This window comes from Lithobates pipiens, unplaced genomic scaffold (assembly GCF_037356315.1).
Source record: "Lithobates pipiens isolate NorthernLeopardFrog02 unplaced genomic scaffold, aLitPip1_a1.2 Scaffold_28, whole genome shotgun sequence".
NCBI lineage: Eukaryota > Metazoa > Chordata > Amphibia > Anura > Ranidae > Lithobates > Lithobates pipiens.
This window is the reverse complement of record NW_027507789.1, coordinates 223,888,349-223,909,917: the sequence shown is the minus strand read 5'-3', so window position 1 is coordinate 223,909,917 and position 21,569 is coordinate 223,888,349. Positions and strand designations below refer to the sequence as shown.

General features: G+C 46.2%; 1 protein-coding gene across 1 annotated transcript in view; it reads left to right on the top strand.

Moving 5' to 3' along the window:
• The window catches only part of EYA2 (EYA transcriptional coactivator and phosphatase 2), a 245,582-nt gene that overhangs the window by 164,363 nt on the left and 59,650 nt on the right, over positions 1-21,569 (top strand).

The following is a 21,569-nucleotide window of genomic DNA, read 5'->3' as shown; positions in this document are numbered from 1 at the left end:
TTCCAGTGCGTTCCAGTTCTAGAAAAAAAAAAAGTAGAGCGTGCTGCATTTTTTTCCTGTGCTGGACTGTACTGGAATGCTGTAAAACGTATCAAAACGCACCGGAAATGCACCTAATGCACCAAAAATGCACTGCAACATTCTTGTCCTTATTTAGGGCCAGTTCACACCACATGCAGTCCAGTGCGTTTTTTTATGCATCAAAAACGCATAGAAATGAGGTTATGTGATTTTCAATGGCATAGTTCACACCAGTGCTTGCTGTTCCAGTGTGTTCCAGTTCTAGAAAAAAAAAAGAACGTGCTGCATTTTTTCCTGCGGCTGGATAGTACTGGAACGCTGTAAAACGTATCTAAACACACTGGAATGCACCTAAATGCACCGAAAACGCGCTGCAGCACACTTGTCCTTATTTTGGGCCAGTTCACACCACATGCAGTTCCGTGCAGTTCCGTTTTTTTCTGCACCAATACGGTCAGTTTCCGGACAGTTTCTGCACCAGAAATCTGACTGCATTGGTGTGAACTAGAGCCATTGGAATACATGGAAAACACTGCGCATGCGTTTTTTTTTTAGGGCCAGTTCACACCACATGCAGTCCAGTGCGTTTTTTTTTCTGCATCAAAAATGCATGGAAAGTAGGTTATATGGTTTTCAATGGCATCGCTCACACCAGTGCGTTCCAGTTCCAGAAAAAAATGTAGAACGTGCTGCATTTTTTCTCCACTGGACTGTACTGGAACGCTGTAAAATGCATCAAAAACATACTGGAACGCACCTAAATGCATCAAAAACACGCTGCAACACACTTGTCCTTATTTACGGCCAGTTCACACCAGACACAGTTCCGTGTGCTTTTTTCCTGCACTAAGGGCCAGTTCACACCGTTTTTGATGTGTTTTTGGTGCGTTTTTGATGTAGTCCAGTGCTCCCCCCCCCCCCATCTTTTTTCTTAACCTTAAGGGCCAGTTCACACCACATGCAGTTCCGTTCAGTTCCATGTGCTTTTCTTCTGCACTAAGGGTCAGTTCACACCATAGAAACGCAGTCCGGATGCGCTCCAGGTGCTGTTCAGCATTCGCGTTCTTGATGCGTTCCTGTGCATTTTTGATGCCTTTTTGTGCAAGGACAAGTATGTTGCAGTGCGTTTTTTTTTGGTGCATTTAGGTGCGTTCCAGTGTGTTTTTGATACGTTTTACAGCGTTTCAGTACAGTCCAGTGCAGAAAAAATGCAGCATGTTCTACTTTTTTTTTTTTTCTGGAATGCACTCAAACTGACCGCACTGGTGTGAACTATGCCATTGAAAACCATATAACCCACTTTCCATGCATTTTTGTTGCAGAAAAAAAAAAGCGCACTGGACTGCACGTGGTGTAAACTGGCCCTAAAAATGCATGCACAGTGTTTTCCATGTATTTCCAGTTTCTGGTGCAGAAACTGACCGGAACTGACTGTATTGGTGCAGAAAAAAATGCAACTGTATCTGGTGTGAACTGGCCCTTAAGGTTAAGAAAAAACCAGGGGGGAAATAAGCACTGGACTGCATCAAAATGCACCGAAAGCGCATCAAAAAATGCACAGGGAAACGCATCAAAAACGCACATGCAGAAAAGCACCTGGAATGCCTCCGGACTGCGTTTCTATGGTGTCTGGAAGGTAGTGTACACACAATCTGAAAATCGCACGATTCTTCCTCAGACGTTTTCATAGGATATTCGGATCAGCCATATGTCAGCCGCGGCTCTTGAAGTGTCTGTTGTGTCCAATGAAGAAGCTCAGCATTTGCCTTCAGGGGTGGGGGGGGGGGGGCGTCTACCATAGTCTTTCTTTGTCAGGGGGTGTCGCTCTCCATTAATCGCGGGCGGCATCAGCGTTATGGTCGCCCTCATAGAGCAGGTTGTATCTGTAAGACTAGATGTGTGGAGCACCCCCCCCCCCTTACATCAGATGCCAGGCCGGGACAAGGAGTGGGCAGGAGGGGCAGCTACCCTGGGTACTGTGATATCATGTGAGTGGAGGGGGGCATAGCAAAGGAGATTGGGGGAGGGGATTGTGTTGCTAGGTGAAATTTGGGGGGTAGCAGTGAGAAAGATTTGTTCTAGGAGGGGAAATTTGGGGACGTGTTCTAAGGAGGGGTAATTCAGGGGTGATTTGTGGTGGGAGGGGGTGGGAGGAAGGATTTGTGCTAAGAGGGTAGGTTTGGGGGATTTGTATTAGGAGGAGATTTTTGTAGGAGGGGGAGTGATTTTTTTCTAGTAGGGATGATCGGGGGGGGGGGGGTGTTTGTTCTAGGAGGAGGATGGGGGGAATATTGGTGCTAGGAGGGGGGATGGGGGAATATTGGTGCTAGGAGGGGGGATGGGGGAATATTGGTGCTAGGAGGGGGGGATGGGGGGAATATTGGTACTAGGAGGGGGAATGGGGGGAATATGGTGCTAGGAGGGGGGATGGGGGGAATATTGGTACTAGGAGGGGGAATGGGGAAATATTGGTGCTAGGAGGGGGGTGGGGGTAATATTGGTGCTAGGAGGTGGGGTGGGGGGATATTGGGGATAGGAGGGGGGATGGGTGGAATATTGGTGCTAGGAGGGGGGATGGGGGGAATATTGGTGCTAGGAGGGGGGGTGGGGGTAATATTGGTGCTAGGATGGAGGATGGGGGATATTGGTGCTAGGACGGGGGGATGGAGGTAATATTGGCACTAGGAGGGGGGATGGAGGAATACTTGGTGCTAGGAGGGGGGGTGGGGGGAATATTGGTGCTAGGATGGGGGATGGAGGGAACATTGGTGCTAGGAGGGGGGATGGGGGGAATATGGTACTAGGAGGGGGGATGGGGGGGAATATTGGTACTACTGGGAGTATGTATACTCGGAGGGGAAATTTGAGGGGTGGAGGATTTGTGTTATGAGGGGTGATTTTTTTATCTTTATTTTTTTTTTCGGGGGGGGGGGGGTATGGCAACATTTGTGCTGGGGGATTTGGGGGCTGAGATTTTGTGCTGGGGGAGGGAGAATTTATGCTAGAGGGTAATCATGCAGATTCGTGCCCAGTATCAGGGGCCAGTATTTTCGCTGACACAACACTCTGACATCTTTGGAGGGGGGCGCAGTTTGGCATGGTCACCCTGGTCTCTAGGTGACCTTATCCTGGCACTGTCCCCCCCATCATCAGAAGTCAACATTCCCCCACCCTGCCCTACTTCACAGTGCTCCCCTGGTACCTGGTGCTGCTGTTGGGAAGGAGTTGGGAAGCAGAAAGTGCAGGATCTTGAGGAGAACCCAGAGGAGAGCTGGAGTCAGCTACTGGAGTCGGCTGAATGCTGAGACCAGGGGAGGTGGAGACAAGGGGGTTCTGCAGCTGCACAGAGAGGCACAGGATCTGTAGATGAGTTCTGTCCTCCTCTCTTCTGCTGACTGCTGAGATAAGACGAAGGGGTGCTGCGGCTGCCCAGAGAGGAAAGGATCTGTAGGAGGAGTTCTGTCCTCCTCTCTTCTGCTGACTGCTGAGATAAGACGAAGGGGTGCTGCGGCTGCACAGAGAGGAACAGGATCTGTAGGAGGAGTTCTGTCCTCCTCTCTTCTGCTGACTGCTGAGATAAGACGAGGGGGTGCTGTGGCTGTACAGAGAGGTGCAAAATCTGTAGGAAGAGTTCTGTCCTCCTCTGTTCTCCTGACTGCTGAGATAAGACGAGGGGGGGCTGCGGCTGCACAGAGAGGCACAGGATCTGTAGAAGGAGTTCTGTCCTTTCTGCTGAGACACAAGGGGGGCGGCAGAGAAGAGCCTCTCTGTGGCTGCACGAAGAAGCGCAGGATGCGGCGGAGGAGTTATATCTCCTCTCTGCTGCCAACTGCTAGGACCAGGTGGGGACCAGGTGGGTAACCCCCCTTTATGCACAGGAGGTTACCAGCTTGTAGGATTTCTGGCAGGATCCACAGGTATTTTTTTGCGCCTGTTAAACCCGATATAACAAAACACTATATTTCAGCTTTAGGCCCCTTTCACACTTGTGCGACTTTTCCTGCGGCTTGGGATTGCATGACGAATCGTAACCCCCCCCCCCCCCCCCATGATTTCCAGTGAGTGTCATTCAATATCTATGTGACTTCAAGTCACAGTGATGACTTCAAAGTAGTCCGTGTACTACTTTGGACCGACTTTGATGCGATTTGAGGGTCCATAGACCCAAAGATTACACGGGCATTGCTTAAAGTCGCGTTAAAATAGCAGCAAAATTAGTGGCAATAAATCTCGGTAAAAATCGCGGCAAAAATTAGTGGCAATAAATCTCTGTAAAACTGCGGCAAACATTTGTGGCAATAAATCTCTGTAAAATCGCAGCAAAAATTTGTGGTAATCAATTCTCGGCAAGATCACGCACAAGTGTGCAAGGGGCTTTATCATAGGACACATTGGAACTTTGCTTTTCTTTTTCTTTTTTCTTTTTTTCTCATTTTTTGTTGTACTGCAATCAGTATTGGATACAAACAATTTGTTCGTTTTACCTTCTTACACTCATTCATTTAATTAAAAAAAAATTTAAAAATCATTCTAAAATTTTTTGCTTATTATTTCCCTAATTTTGCATTCCTCCCCCGCCCGGGGCGTTCGCTGCGGTGACATTTCTCGTATTCCTGTAACGATAGTGAATCATTAATTATTTTGCAGTGAGCTGTGATGGTAATAACCGCGGGAATGCGGCAATGCGGCTCGCCTTTGGCGCTGAAAGTTACAAAGTCTTGTTTTGAGTTGACAGAATAATTTAGGGCCATTAGGAAAGTTCGCCCCGCAGGCCCTCTGCTGATGTTTGGCTTTGTGGACGGGTGACTCTGGCGGTTTATTGATGTAGCAGAAAAAAAAAAAAAAAAAAAAAAAGTCCCTAATAGTTTTTTTTTTTTTTCTCTTAAACATTCACTCCTTGGATGCCGGAGTCGGAGTTGCAGCGACGCGCTCGCGTCTTTCATCGCGTTGTTCGCTTTCCGATAACAGAATTCTCCAGCGGCTGATGTCTGTGAAAACAATGCGTTTCCCTCGTAATCGCGGGAGGTCATGTGATTCATGGTTGTCCAATGAGTATGGATTGTCAAAGAATAATAATAAAAAAAAAAAAAACAGATCATTTTAATTTACATAATAACAACCTGCGGATACAATGTAGATACTTTGTAGCGCTGTTATAGCGGAGCTCCACCCACTTTTACAACTTGATCTTAATCACTAGACGACCAGCCGCTGCAGTTATTGTTGGCCCCGCCTGGGAAAACCGTCGTGGGTATATGTCGGCCGCTTTAAGACCACTAGGGGGCACCCGCAGCGCGACGACGGAGCGCGATGTGCTCGTGCCTGGCACCCGGCGCCAGCGATCGATCCCTGAGAGACACAGAACGGAGGTCTGGCAGTGTGAACAGACAGATCTCCGTTCTGTCAGGGGTGAGGAGAGCGATCTGTTGTTCATACTAAGTATGAACAACGTTCGCTCTCCTCCTTCAGGCAGTCCCACCCCCCCCCCCCCCCACAGTTAGGCTGGATTCACACCTATGGCATTTTTAGTGCTTTTGCATTTTGCAGATTTGCACTACAGAACGTGTTCCATAGGAAACCATGTTAAATGGACTGTAGTGCAAATCTTCAAATGCAAAAAGCACTAAAAACGCATAGGTGTGAATCCAGCCTTAGAATCACTTCCTAGGACACACATTTAACCCCTTGATCGCCCCCCCCCCCTAGTGTTAACCCCTTCCTTGCCAGTGACATTTATACAGTAATCAGTGGCTATTTTTTTAGCTCTGATCTTTGTATAAATGTCAATGGTCGCAAAAAAAAGTGTCAAAAGTGTCGGATCCGTCCGCCGCAATGTCGCAGTCCCAATATAAATCACAGATGTAAAAAAATGTATTATAAAAAAAAATGCCATAAATCTACCCCCTATTTTGTGGACGCTTTAACTTTTGCACAAACTAAGCAATATACGCTTATTGCGATTTTTCTTCTTTTTTTTTTTTTTTTACCAAAAATATGTAGAAGAATACACATCGGCCTAAACTGAGTAAGAAAATTTGTTTTTTGTTTTTATATTTTTTTTGGGAGGGGGGGGATATGTATTATAGCAATAAGTAAAAAATATTGCTTTTTTTTTTTTTCAAAATTGACGCTCTTTTTTTGTTTATAGCGCAAAAAAATAAAACCTGCAGAGGTGATCAAATACCACCAAAAAAAGCTGTGTTTGTGGGGAAAAGAATTTGGGTATCTATTGTGTTGTTTTTTTTTTTTTAAATCATTAAATGTATTTTTTCCTAAAAAAAAATTGCATTTGAAAAACCGCCACGCCATAGTTTGTAGACGCTATAACTTTTGCGCAGACTAATCAATATATGCCGCTTCCAATATATGCTTATTGTAATACATATTGGCCTAATTTTATTTTTTATCTATTTTTTTTTTATTTTTTTTATGGATATGTTTTTTTTTTTTTTTAATTCTCTGCCTTTTTTTTTTTGTTTTTTGTTTTATAGCGCAAAAAATAAAAACTGCAGAGGTGATCAAATACCACTAAAGAAAGCTTTATTTGAGGAAAAAAAAAAAAAAAGGACATCAATTGTGTTAGGGTACAGCGTCACACAACCATGCAATTGTCAGTTAAAGTAACGCTGTGCCATAAAGCAAAAAATGGCCTGGTCATGAAGGGGGGTAAATATTCTGGAGGTCAAATGGTTAATACACACAGCACAGAGCCGGCTACGTGCCTTCAAGTTAAGGACTGCATGTTGTTCAAGGCATTCACTTATTAGACGTTTTCAGGTTGGATCAGCCATGAAGAATAAAGGGTTAGGTTGGAGCGCAGGCAGGCCCGGGCCGCTGACATCCAATCACACTGGAAGGATTAATCAGACGCGGTGGCGGTCGTCTGCGCTGGGTGGTGGTCTTGTGGATGGTCGGAAGCCCATCTTGATAAGGTCGCTGCTCGGTTTTATTATGCTTGTTGAGGGTTTAATTCATCCAAGGTTCCTCGTCCTGCCGGTTACGGTTGGGTTGGGGTTGGGGGTGGGAGGCGTAAATTCCGCGCTCTGAGGGATTTTGGGGAGGAGGAGATTTGGAGTCCATCAAGAGATTTATAAACATGTGCTAACTATTCGTGTGAGAAAATCCTACTTATGGCATATAGGAAAAAATCGGATCCGGAATTCTGGAGACTTTCATTATTCCAGTTATTGGGTATGGGACAAAGGGTCGACTCTTACCCTCTTTACTGGAAACTGGGAGCCTTCGCCCAGGTCAACCAATCAGGATTTAGGTTTATTATTCCATTGCAGGGGGCAGGCTGTTAATTGCTCTTTTCGGACATAATAGGGGTTATTTACTAAAACTCATCCACACTCACCCATACCCATCCATGGCTCATCCATCCTCACCCATGGTCTTGTCTCCGCCTCTTCCTGTAGTTTTCTGTAGTGGGTGGAGCCTGCGGGGCCCCTCCCACAGCTCTGCTCTCTCTCTCCTTGTGCAGGGTGACTGGTCTTGTCTCCGCCCCCTCCTGTAGTTTCTGTAGTGGGTGGAGCCTGCCCCTCCCATTACTCTGCTCTCTCTCTCCTTGTGCAGGGTGACTAGTCTTGTCTCCGCCCCCTCCTGTTTTCTGTAGTGGGTGGAGCCTGCCCCTCCCATAGCTCTGCTCTCTCTCTCCTTGTGCAGGGTGACTGGTCTTGTCTCCGCCCCCTCCTGTTGTTTTCTGTAGTGGGTGGAGCCTGCCCCTCCCACAGCTCCGCTCTCTCTCCTTGTGCAGGGTGACTGGTCTTGTCTCCGCCCCCTCCTGTAGTTTTCTTCAGTGGGTGGAGCCTGCCCCTCCCATAGCTCTGCTCTCTCTCTCCTTGTGCAGGGTGACTGGTCTTGTCTCCGCCCCCTCCTGTAGTTTTCTGTAGTGGGTGGAGCCTGCCCCTCCCAAAGCTCTGCTCTCTCTCCTTGTGCAGGGTGACTGGTCTTGTCTCCGCCCCCTCCTGTTGTTTCTGTAGTGGGTGGAGCCTGCCCCTCCCACAGCTCCGCTCTCTCTCCTTGTGCAGGGTGACTGGTCTTGTCTCCACCCCCTCCTGTAGTTTTCTGCAGTGAGTGGAGCCTGCCCCTCCCATAGCTCTGCTCTCTCTCTCCTTGTGCAGGGTGACTGGTCTTGTTTCCGCCCCTCCTGTAGTTTTCTGCAGTGGGTAGAGCCTGCCCCTCCCACAGCTCCGCTCTCTCTCCTTGTGCAGGGTGACTGGTCTTGTCTCCGCCCCCTCCTGTAGTGGGTGGAGCCTGCCCCTCCCATAGCTCCGCTCTCTCTCTCCTTGTGCAGGGTGACTGGTCTTGTCTCCGCCTCCTCCTGTAGTTTTCTGTAGTGGGTGGAGCCTGCCCCTTCCATAGCTCTGCTCTCTTTCCTTGTGCAGGGTGACTGGTCTTGTCTCCACCTCCTCCTGTAGTTTTCTGTAGTGGGTGGAGCCTGCCCCTCCCATAGCTCCACTCTCTCTCCTTGTGCAGGGTGACTGGTTTTATCCCGCCAAGCTCCTGTACTTTATTGTAGGCTGCCTGTAGTGGGTGGAGCCTCCTTGGCCCCTCCCACAGCTCTGCTCTCTGCACAGGCTGTGCACAGCATATTGATGATGTCACTGCTACTTTTACCAGGTAATATCTGGATATGCAAGGGCATTTGGTGCTCACAAAGTGGAAACTGTATGTGGCTATTAAGGAAAATATTTAAATAGGTAAGAGTTCAGCTTTACTCCCCCGAGAGTTCCAAAATGCGCTTTGCGCAATTCCTTTCAAACATCAAGAAATCCATTCGCAACCGACCCTGCAAGCTTTGCGTCTCATCGAGTCGACGTCTGTGTTCAAAAATCAGCCCCCCCCCCCCCCCCCACACACACACACACAACCTTCATGGGTCTTAGCAAGTTACTTAACCCCGCTGCTCCTCTGCGAGCGTGTGTTGTGGCAGGACCCGCAGTCAAGGCACGTCAAAGGAAAAAAAAAAAGAAAATGAAGCAGAAATTCCTGAGCTTCTGCTGTATTTAACCTGTGACCCGCCATTAATGCAAAACAGCCACGGTGGCTGCAAATCTGATCTCGCCAACCCAAGTTGTGTGTTCGAGTGAAAAAAAAAATGAAACGTGCGGTATTTGAGCGCTTGCCAGCTTTGCCGTCTCTCCAACATATCCCTCGTTTTACAAGGCGATGGCTGCCAGCAGACGCTTTGTATGGGTTAGGACCCATCGCCATTTTTATTTTTATTTTATTTTTTTACCTACCAGGCGGCTTGGCGTTTTCCAGGCGTACAGCAACCATGAAATGGCAAAAAGGATTCATGGAGATCTAATTAAAAAAAAAAAAAAAGACTTCAGAATCAGAAATCGGGTAAATACGGTCATGTAAATAAATACTGTAATGTAATATGTATGTTATAGAGAGTAGTCAAGGGTAAAAACGACTCATTCATTTTCTGCTGCCTGCGTTCCATCCCACAGACTGCTCTATAATCCACTGAGGGACACGGCTTCATGGGAATAATTAGCAACTACCGGTTTAACTAGGGTTATACTGCACCTGCAGGAGAACTGGGCACCGGGCACATAAAGAACAGCTGCCTATAGGCTATAAGCCCTCCCCCTCACGCCCACTCAGTTTTGCTTGTGTATTTATATCTATATATAAAAATAAAAAAATAAAAGGCTCTACATACTGTATATATATATATATATATATATATATATATATATATACTACCTGCCCAGTCAAAGTTGCTGAATTTGCAATTTATAGGTATCTAAATCTCCTCACAAATGTAATACATTGCAGCTTACCACTGACACACTGACTTACCATACTGCAGAGACATCATCCTGGAGACTACAGAGCACAGCTTCATCTTCTCTCCCCATCTATCTCCATTAATCCCTACTCATCTCCTCCCCCCCCCCACATCTCCATAACCCCTCCTCATCTCCTTCCCCCCATATCTCCATAACCCTCCTCATCTCCTCCCCCACATCTCCATAACCCCTCCTCATCTCCTCCCCCACATCTCCATAACCCTCCTCATCTCCTCCCCCACATCTCCATAACCCCCCTCATCTCCTCCCCAACTTCATCTCCATAACCCCTCTTCATCTCCTCCCCCACATCTCCATAGCCCCTCCTCATCTCCTCCCCACACTCCCATAGCCCCTCCTCATCTCCTCCCCCACATCTCCATAGCCCCTCCTCATCTCCTCCCCCACATCTCCATAACCCCTCCTCATCTCCTCCCCCACATCTCCATAGCCCCTCCTCATCTCCTCCCCCACATCTCCATAACCCCTCCTCATCTCCTCCCCAACTTCATCTCCATAACCCCTCTTCATCTCATCCCCCACATCTCCATAACCCTCCTCATCTCCTCTCCAACCTCATCTCCATAACCCTCCTCATCTCCTCCCCTACATCTCCATAACCCCTCCTCATCTCCTCCCCCACTTCATCTCCATAACCCCTCCTCATCCCCCCCCCCCCAACAACTCCATAACCCCTCCTCATCTCCTCCCCCACTTCATCTCCATAACCCCTCCTCATCTCCTCCCCCACTTCATCTCCATAACCCCTCCTCATCTCCTCCCCCACTTCATCTCCATAATCCCTCCTCATCTCCTCCCCAACTTCATCTGCATTACCCATCTCCATCTAATTTCCCACACTTCATAACCCCTCCTCATCTACTCCCCTACACCTCATCTCCTCCATAACTTAATCTCCATAACCGATCTTCACCTCATCTTCCAAACTATATCTCCATAACCCCTCCTCAACTCTTCCCCAACTTCATCTACATAATCCCTCCTCATCTCCTTCCCTTCCTCATCTCCTCCCCACCTTCATCTACATAACCCCTCCTCATCTCCTCCCCCACTTCATCTCCATAACCCCCTCCTCATCTCCCTCCTCAATTTCATCTCCATAATCCCGCTTCATCTCATCTACTCCCAAACGTCATCTCCATGACCCCTTCTCATCTACCCCCCCATACCTCATCTCCATAACCCCCATCTCCTCCCCAACTTCATCTCCATAACCCCTCCTCATCTCCTCCCCAATTTAATTTCTATAAAACATCTTCATCTAAATAACTCCTCCTTATCTCCTCCCCAACTTCATCTCTATATCCCCTCCTCATCTCCACCCCCACACCTCATGTCCATGACCCTTCTTGATCTCCATAATCCCTCCTTGTCTCCTCCCCAACTTCATCTTCATAAAACTTCTTCATCTTATCTCCCACACTTCATCTCCATAAACCCTCCTCATCTCCTCCCCAACTTCATATCCATAAAACATCTTCATCTCCATAACCACTTCTTATCTCTTCCCCCACACCTCATCTCCATGACCCTTCTTAATCTCCATAATCCCTCCTCGTCTCCTCCCCAACTTCATCTTCATAAAACATTTTCATCTTATCTCCCACACTTCATCTCCATAACCTCTCCTCATCTCCTCCCCAACTTCATCTCCATAATCCATCCTCTTACCACCCCCCCATCCTTTCATCTCCATAATCACTTCTCATCTCCTCTCCCACACCTCATCTCCATGACCCTTCTTGATCTCCATAATCCCTCCTCATCTCCTCCCCCACCTCATCTCCTCCCCACCTCATCTCCTCCCCAGCTTCATCCTCATCACCCTCCTCATCTCCTCCCCAGCTTCATCATCATCACCCTCCTTATCTTCATAATGCCAACTCATTTCTATATCCTCTCCTTGTGAACAGTGAACTAACAGCTCATAAGATTTTTGGCAGGATCAAAGGGTATTCTTTGCACTTTCAATGCTATATTTAATTGACCAAAAGGAAGCAAAGAAGATACATTATTCATTGTAGGTATTCATATCCCCAGTCTTTCCCTTGTATATAAACCAGTGGTTCTGATAAATCCGACATGCGGGGATCGGTCTGGATACAAATGTTCTGTGATATCCATCCACCTAACGGAATGACGTTTTGCTCCATAAAACCAAACTCTCCATAAAATAAGCCTCCTTCCTCCTCCAGCCTCTTCCCACCACATCTGTTCCGCATTAGATTTAGTCTCAGATTATGGCGGCCCCGAGGCCCGGAGCCTGTCCTGCGGGGACGCGGCGGCCTATTTGTTCGGGGTCAAATCGCACATTTTACAGTACAATTAATGTCTCACCAATAATTCAGCGTGAGAGAGCTGCGTCTTTAAAAGGCAGGATCACATCCGTTCCTTCCAGAAGCAATGACGTTCTTTATCGGTTTTCTTTATTGCGCCATTCACAGCAGAAGGCTCATCCCGGAAGTCAGAGATCCCCAAGCTTTTCATCACTAATGACAGAAGGCCGTGTTGTAGATGTTCTGTACTCGCCTTCAGTTCGATTTTGTGTGTATAAATGAGTGGAGGGTAAAAATGGGATCCCTCTTCTCATCTGGAAATGTGTTTTCCAATATTACTGATCTCCAGCACACGGATACTTTGTAACTTTTTTTCAATCTTGCCTCTGTCCACAGTGTTTCTCTTTAGTTTAGAATCCAGTGGGGAGAAAGGTGTGACGTTTCTGCCAGGTGTTTATTCCTGCCTTTGCCCCCTTTGGGGAGATTATCCATCACTTCCTGTTCCTGTGACACCTGTAAAAAAAAAAAGAAGCAAAATAAGGGCACAGGTGTCACCAGGACATGAGACACCAGTAAAGAAATTTTCAGAAGTTACTGCCAGTTATGGTGTGATTGTATATACCTAGTGCCTCATACCTCATCGTTCATCATTCATCATTCCAAGGGCCTAATCCTTGTACCTTATTCCTAATGCCTTGTGCCTTATCATCTTCTCTCATTCCTAGTTCCATAATGCTTCATCATCATATCTTATCCCTGGTACCTCAAATGTCTCATGCTTTTTGTTGTCCTTCATTCTTGGTGCATTCATAGTACCTCATGGCTGCCCCTCATTGCTAGCACCTAATGCCTTTGGTTGTCCCTCATTGATAGCGCCTAGTGGTTGTCCAAGATTGATAGCACCTCTTGCCTTGTTGTTGTCCCTCATTCATAGCACCTCAAGCCTCATGGTTGTCCCACATTCACAGTGCCTTATGATTGTTCTTCATTGACAGTGCCTCACGGTTGTCCATTGTTGATAGCACTTCTTGCCTCGTGGCTGTCCAAGATTGATCGCACTTCTTGCCTTGTTGTCCCTCGTTCATAGCACCTCAAGCCTCATGGATGTCCCATATTTACAGTGTCTTATGCCTCATGATTGTCCCTTATTGATAGTGCCTTATGGTTGCCTACCAATCGTAGCACCTCATAGTTGTCCCTCATTGCTAGCACTTTATGGCTCATGGATGTCCCTTATTCATAGCACTTCTTGCCTCATGGTTGGTGTCCCTCATTGATAGTGCCTCAAATTGTCCCTCATTGATAGGGCCTTATGGATGTCCAACATTGTTAGCACCTCTTGTCTCATGGTTGTCCCCCGTTGATAGTGCCTCATTGTCCCTCATTGATAGCACCTCTTGCCTTGTTGTTGTCCCTCATTGATAGTGCCTTAGGAATGTTCATCATTGTTAGCACCTCTTACCTCATGGTTGTCCCTCATTGATAGGGCCATATGGATGTCCATCATTGATAGCACCTCTTGCCTCATGGTTGTACCTCATTGATAGTGCCTCATGGTTATCCCTCATTGATAGCGCCTCTTGCCTTGTTGTTGTCCCTCATTGATGGTACCTCCATGTTTGTCCATCATTGATAGTGCCTCATGGTTTTCCTTCATTGATAGTGCATCATGGTTTTCCTTCATTGATAGTGCCTCATGGTTGTCCCTCACTGATAGCGCCTCTTTCCTTGTTGTTGTCCCTCATTGATGGTACCTCCATGGTTGTCCCTCATTGATAGTGCCTCATGGTTGTCCCTCATTGATAGCATCTCTTGCCTTGTTGTTGTCCCTCATTGATGGTGACTCATGGTTGTCCATCATTGATTGCACCTCTTGCCTCATGGTCGTCCCTTTATTGATAGTGCCTCATGGTTGTCCATCATTGATAACACCTCTTGTCTCATGGTTCTCCCTCATTGATAGTGCCTCATGGTTGTCCTTCATTGATAGCACCTCTTGCCTCATTGTTGTCCCTCATTGATAGTGCCTCATGGTTGTCCTTCATTGATAGCACCTCTTGCCTCATTGTTGTCCCTCATTGATAGTGCCTCATGGTTGTCCCTCATTGATAGTGCCTCATGATCGTCCAACATTCGCAGAGCCTCACGGTTATCCCTCATTGCTAGCACTTTATGGCTCACGGTTGTCCCTTGTTGCTAGCACTTTATGGCTCCACCATTGACAGCGCCTCTTAGTTGTGCCCCATTCTGGCTGGATTTTTCTTGTCATACCCCGGTGTTGGGAGTGAGTAGATGACTTCTCTCCCATATAATGGGCTCCTTGCTGGGATTCCTGTACAGTAAATAAATCAGAAGATTGTGAAAGCGGATTTATAGCTGAATTTCTGCTGATTTTTCCTGCCAAGAACAAACACTCCTGATTGCTGTGAGCGCGTCAGCTCCTGCCAATATCATAAAACTAATATTTAGCCGTAGAGAGACAAATTATCACCAGCCGGACAGACAATAGGGCATTCATTTTTATTGTCCTGCGCTCGGGGCCCCTCGGATGCCGCCGCAAAGAGCGCAACGCCCTGGCCTTTCAAATGCCCCATTTTCCACGCTCTGCCGCCTACATGCAGCCGCCGATCGGCTGTGGCGGCACAGCCCTGTGGGGCGTCACTTTCTGAGAGTTCTTCAACAACTCTGGCACAGCCGGGTTTGTTCAGCTGTTCATTCCCCAACTAATCCAGCTGCTTATATCAAAACAAACAGGGTCTTTGGGGAAAGGACATGGAGGGGAGGGGGGGGGGGGGGTTAAGGCCCTGTCTATAAGACGATCGACTCCACTAAGCGCTATTTGTTAATAACATGGACGCAAAACTAATCCTTTCATTGCACTTCCATTGTACATTTTAGGGATGCACTTCACTAAAACAAAAGGAATGATACGTTTGCTGATTTCAGTTGTTTTTTCCCCCCATCTGGCCAGATCTTTTCAGTGAAACAATTGACAATAGATTGTTACTTTGTATCTAAAGCCAAACATTTATCTTAAATTTGTGGAAGTGTGCAGAAAGTTTGGCATTTAAATTATACATTTTATTGACTAACTTAAAGAGACCCTGTCGCCAACTGAAAAAAAAATGCAGGTAAAAGGTAAGAATTTTTTTTTTTTTTTTAAAGCCCGTGGCGTGTAAAACAAACCCAAAAACTCCACCCGGTGCCTAAAAAAGTGCACACACATAAAGAGTGACACAAAACATGCAACAGGTGTTAAAGAGGAAGTAAACCCTGCAAAGGTAAAGCATAATGGGCTACTATGCATCGCATCGCATCACATAGCATTGCATCGCATAGTAGTAGCCCATTATGTGTCACTTACCTGACACAGGAGCCAGCGATGTCACCGCTTTCCCCTGTAGTCCGGAGCATTCATCTTCTTCCAGGTATAGCTGCTCCGGCCACTCACAGCTCTGGAGCATTGATGACGTCACTACCGAACATGCGCATGGGAGCCGCCACTAACGGCATATCGGCATCAGCAGCGGCATGCTGCTAACGGCGATAGTGCGCCTGAGCGCCGCTGTCTATGCATGCGCCGTAAACAGCTGTGACTGTCTCTTAGTAAATATCTCCTAAACCGTGTAGGACCTACACCTACACTTAATCTAGGCTTACCTGTAGGTCAAAGTGGTTTGTAAGGGTTTACAACCACTTTAAATGATACTCCCTAGGAGGGGGCCTTACCCTGATCCCCCGGGGCGTTAGGCTCCAGATGGGGACTGAGGTACTTGGCCATAATCAGATGGACCCCCCTCTCTGGAAGGTCTGCCAAAACAGACCAACCCAAGTACTCGGTGGGACTCCCCCATAAGAGAGGGCGAACCAAACCAGAAGGCCTATGTCCACCCCCTTCCCACACCTTTCAGGGTAGGCGGAGGACCCACACCCTACCAATCACACAGTGACAAACGTGTAACACATCAAACAAAAAAAATGCATAAAAGTGACAAACACGGGGGTAAAATAAATAGGAAATTCGGGAGAAGGAAGTGGGGAGAAGTGAAAGCGTGGCCATCGTGCAATACAACGACTGGCCCTCCGGCCAGGAATAAAAAATTCCTCTGGTCCTAGCCAAAAGGCTCGGCCCTAGAGGCAGGTGTGAAAAACGTGTGTATGGTGAAGTGACCACGGTGCCATAAATCAAAGTGGCCCTCACTCACAGTCATTGTATGGCACCCCTGAACTGCCACTTCAGGGGCACATTCACCACAGGCTTTTTATCCCAACCCTGACCAACAGCCTAGTCAGCGCAGCTCCCACTCCAGCCAGGAAGGCCTGAAGTTCTAAAAGCTTGGGGAGAGCCCTTGACCCCTAAGGCTCAACCGTCGCTCCCATCACTCCTACCTAATCATATTCAGGAGATACTAAACGCTCCCCCCCCTGCTAAAGAGGAGCCGGTGTTCTCTCCTGAAAAACTGACCGGAACTAGGACTACACCAATCTAGGCCAGAAGGCTGGGGACCCGACCCTCTGGCCAGACCCAGTGCAGCACCCATCCTCACCAGGAGCACCCCTCCAGATGGCTGGTTGCTAACCATGGGTCTGGAGCTTGTATATGGTAAGGGGATGCCCCCCACCACTGCTCCCTGGGTTGCTGCTCCTCCTGCCCACCCTCTGTCCCGGCATTGCCTACAGTAGATCTGTGTTTAAAAATACAAGTGGAGTGGTTTTAAGGTTTTTCCAGCATCATGTAAGGTTTTTGTATGAGGTCTGTTAAACTATTCAACTGCTTATTTGCTGCTCATGTTACAAAAATGGTTAAAAAAACTCTGAAATTTGTATATTGGTGCCAGTGGAGCTGAGTTTTCTGTTAAACCAGTTCTAACATCTCTTCGCCCTCCTTTCTGCACTCTTCAACCTTGTCTCTACTTCGTGCCACCATGGGGTTCCGTCCATCAGAACCTAAAAAATGTGGTCACATAGAGCTCACCTCCAGTGTAAGACTTTGAAGTGGCGGCAGAAGGACCCCCACAGAGCCAGCAACCTCAGAACAGAGGAGATTCAGAGACTGAGGCGTCCTTCAGTAAATAACTGCAATCTTTGTAGGCTGCAGGAAGGGCGCTGTGCATGCATTCGGTGCAGAGACGGGGGGCGCCTGTGCTACTAAGACTTTCAGATATCAGACAGATTTTCCTGTAGACACCAGAAGGACTCCCTGTGTTGCACCATCATTATTCAGATAGAAACATTGTCAGTATTAGGGCTTCCAGGGTGGTTTTCTCTGCTTGTTTGTTGATTTTTTCTCTTGTATGTTCTTCTTTCTTCTATCTTCTTTCTTCTTCCTTCTTTTTTCTTCCTTATTCTTTCTTCTACTTTCTTCTTCCTTCTTCTTTCTTCTTCTTTCTTCTGCTTCTTTGTTCCGACTTCTTCTTTCTTCTCCTTCTTTATCTTTCTTCTTCTTCTTTCTGCTTCTTCCTCCTTCGTTTTGCTTCTTCGTTCTTCTTTTCGCTTCTTCCTCCTTTCTTCTTCTTCTTTCTGCTTCTTCCTTCTTCTTTCTGTTTGTTCCTTCTTTCTTCTTCTTTCTGCTTCTTTCCTCTGACTTCTTCTCCTTCTTCGTCTTTCTTCTGCTTCTTTCTTCCAACTTCATCTTTCTTCTTCTTTATCTTTCTTCTTTCTGCTTCTTCCTTCTTCTTTCTGTTTGTTCCTTCTTTCTTCTTCTTGCTTCTTCTTTCTGCTTCTTCCTTCTTCCTTCTGTCTTCTGCTTCTTTCCTTTGACTTATTCTTTCTTCTTCATCTTTCTTCTTCCTTCTTCTTTCTGCCTTTTCCTTCTTCCTTCTTCTTTCTGTGTCTTTTTTTCTGCTTCTTCTTTCTTATTTTCTGCTTGTTCCTTCTTTCTTCTTTCTTCTTCTTGCTTCTTATTTCTTCTTCCTATTTCTTTCTTCCGATTCTTCATCTTTCTTTTCCCTTCTTCTTCTTCCTTCTTCTTTCTGCCTTTTCCTTATTTCTGCTTCTTCCTTCTTTCTTCTTCCTTCTTATTTCTGCTTCTTCATTCTTTCTTCTTCCTTCTTATTTCTGCTTCTTTCTTCTTCCTTCCTCTTTCTGCTTCCTCTTTCGTCTTCCTTCTTCATTATATATATATATATTCTTTTGGTCTGTTTTTATTTAATTTTTTTGTCATTATGGAAAACATAACTGGTAGGTTCAACAAGTTTCGACCCATACACTATTCAATTTGCTTTAATTATAAGGCAAGTTGAAAGCCAGTATATAGTAAAAGTATTGACAACTTTAATAATATTATTTGGAGCTAAATTAGGGTTGCCATCATTCCTGTTATTTTGTCTACAGCAGCAATTTCTAAATTGGGGCGTTTTAAAGGCAACCAACATAACAATCATGTAATAACAAATTATGGTTTTATTGAAAACACTTGTAAAATTCCCACATGGGACAATTAAAAAACAATGCAATACATACAAATGACATAGAAATGAAAAGTGGTGATACCCAAATTAATAGGCTGATTGATCATACTACAGCAATAACATAGATTGGGTACGATATCCGGATCCTGATAGAGAACTCAATCTATGTTATTGCTGTAGTATGATCAATGGGGCCTATTAGTTTGGTTATCACCACTTTTCATTTCTTTACCATTTGTATGTATTGCATTGTTTTTAAATTATCCCATGTGGGAATTTTGCAAGTGTTTTCAATAAAACCATCATTTTTTGTACATGATTGTTATGTTGGTTGCCTTTAAAAATCCCCAATTTAGAGATTGCTGCTTGTAGGCAAAGTATTGACAGCTTTTTGGAGTGATTCTGGAAGGTGACCAAGGAGACGGGGGCTGGGACTTCCAGAAGGTGTTAATGAAAACTGCTCAAGCTGATTGTATTCCTGACATCCTTTCATCTGCCTTACAATTTCTATCTGATCTCCCAGCAAGAAGAACGAACTGCTGTGTTGGGAATTTGTAATGTAACAAGTCTTCTCCATTGATGAAAGCTTATTTGTCTTCGGATTCTGTGCAACTATAACTCCCAGCATGCTCATTTCAGGAGTCCTTAGGCTTGTATGTGTTCTTCTGTGGTTATGTACCACAGGACCTCTAGGTCATATCTCCGTATATCTCCAAATGTGCCCTTGCAACCTTAAAGCGGGACTCCGCCTGGACTCCGCGTTTTTTTTTTTTTTTTTAAAAGCCAGCAGCTACAAATACTGCAGCTGCTGACTTTTAAAATAGTGACACTTACCTGTCCAGCGCGCCCGCGATGTCGGCACCCAAAGCCCATCTCTCGATCGTCTCTCGGGTGCTGCCACCGCCATCTTGGGTATGGGAATCAGGAAGTGGAGCCTTTCGGCTTCATTTCCCGGTTCCCTACTGCGCATGCGCGAGTCGCGCTGCGCAATAAGTATGGACCCCGCTGCCTCTGGGATCTGTGTGTTTCCCAGCAGGCAGCGGGGGACTTTTGGAAAGGGGCGTAATCTACGCCCCTTTCCGCAGAGAGCTATCCCGGAAGTGGGTGCAGATACCTGTACTGTACAGGTACCTGCACCCCCTTCCCCCTGAAAGGTGCCAATTGTGGCGCCGGAGGGGGGGGGGATTCCAATGAGTGGAAGGTCCACTTTAGGGTGGACCTCCGCTTTTTAAATTCAATGCTGGTAGGTTAATTGGCTCCTGTCCCAATTTGCCCTAGTATTTATGTATGAATGGGAGGTTAGGTATGAGTTTATGTATGCATGTGAGTTAGGGACCATAGATTGTAAGCTCCTTGGGGCAGGAACTGATGTGACTGTACAATATATATGTAAAGCGCTGCATAAATTGAGGGCGCTATATAAGTACCTGTAATAATAATAATGGGATGACGTGTTGCTCTGTGTGCTGGGTATAATAAACAGTTGCCATTGTAATTAAAATACTTGCTGTCACTTTTTTTTTTTTGCATCCTTCATTCCATCTCAAGGCTTCTGATCTACTGCAGCCTCTTTACAGCCACTTCCTCTCTACGTACCCTCCAGAGATGGTTTTCATGAGATGTGAGGTCTTACTGATTGGCATCTCTCCATAAAGAGGACCTGTCGTGAATGATTCCTATTACAGGGGATGTTTACATTCCTTGTAATAGGAATAAAAGTGATCAAAAAAAAAAAAAATGTTGTAAAAAAAAGTAAAATTTAAAAAATAAAGTAAAATAAAAAATAAATAATTTAAAATGCCCCTGTCCCCGGTAGCTCGCGCTCAGAAGTGAACGCTAGTCCCACCCACATATGTAAACGCCGTTCAAACCACACATGTGAGGTATCGCTGCGTGCGTTAGAGCGCGAACAATAATTCTAGCACTAGACCTCCTCTGTAACTCTAAACATGTAACCTGTAAAAAAAAAATTTAAAGCTTTGCCTATGGAGATTTTTAAGTACTGAAGTTTGGCGTTATTCCATGAGTGTGCGCAGTTTTAAAGCTCGACATGTTGGGTATCTATTTACTCGGCGTAACATCATATCCAAAAAAAAATTGGGCTAACTTCACTGTGTTTTGTTATTTTTTTTAAATCATGAAACAGTTTGTTTTTTTTTTTACAAAAAAAACACTTTTGCTAAAATATATATATAATGTTTGGGGGTTCTGAGTAATTTTCTAGCAAAAAAATGATTTACATGTAGGAGAGGAGTGCCAGAATAGGAAATGGTTAAAGCGGGAGTTCCGCTGTTTTTTTTTTTTTTTTTAAAGTCAGCGGCTACAAATACTGCAGCTGCTGACTTATAAAATAAGGACACTTACCCGCCCAGCGCACCCGCGATGTCGGCACCCGAAGCCGATCTCTCGATCGTCTCTCGGGTGCTGCCGCCGCCATCTTGGGTGTGGGAATTAGGAAGTGGAGCCTTGCGGCTTCACTTCCCGGTTCCCTACTGCGCATGCGCGAGTCGCGCTGCGCAATAAGGATGGTCCCCCGCTGTCTCTGGGATCCGTGCGTTTCCCAGCGGACAGCGGGGGACCCGCAGGAAGTGGCGTAAATATCCACAGATTCTGCGGATATCTATGCCGGAAGTGGGTGCAAATACCTGTACTGTACAGGTACCTGCACCCCCCTCCCCCTGAAAGGTGCCAATTGTGGCGTCGGAGGGTTCCAATGAGCGGAAGTTCCACTTTAAATGACTTCATAAAGAGCGGTACACAAGGGGTTGGGGTAGGGGCCATCATGGCTCATACAAAAAAAACACTTACTGTAATAAATTGAAGAACCCGTAAAAAGAAAGCAGACTTAAACGCTTTTTTCCTGATCATGGCCATTACGTGACATGAGAGATTCAACCAGTAGATTACAGAAGAGGACATAATAGAACTGCTGTTGGGGGACGGGCCGGATAACCTCGCGGACTTGGGGAGCTGCAATGTCTGCACTGACTGCAGTTCATCATCAGGACCCGGGAACTGCAGATACAGCACCACTT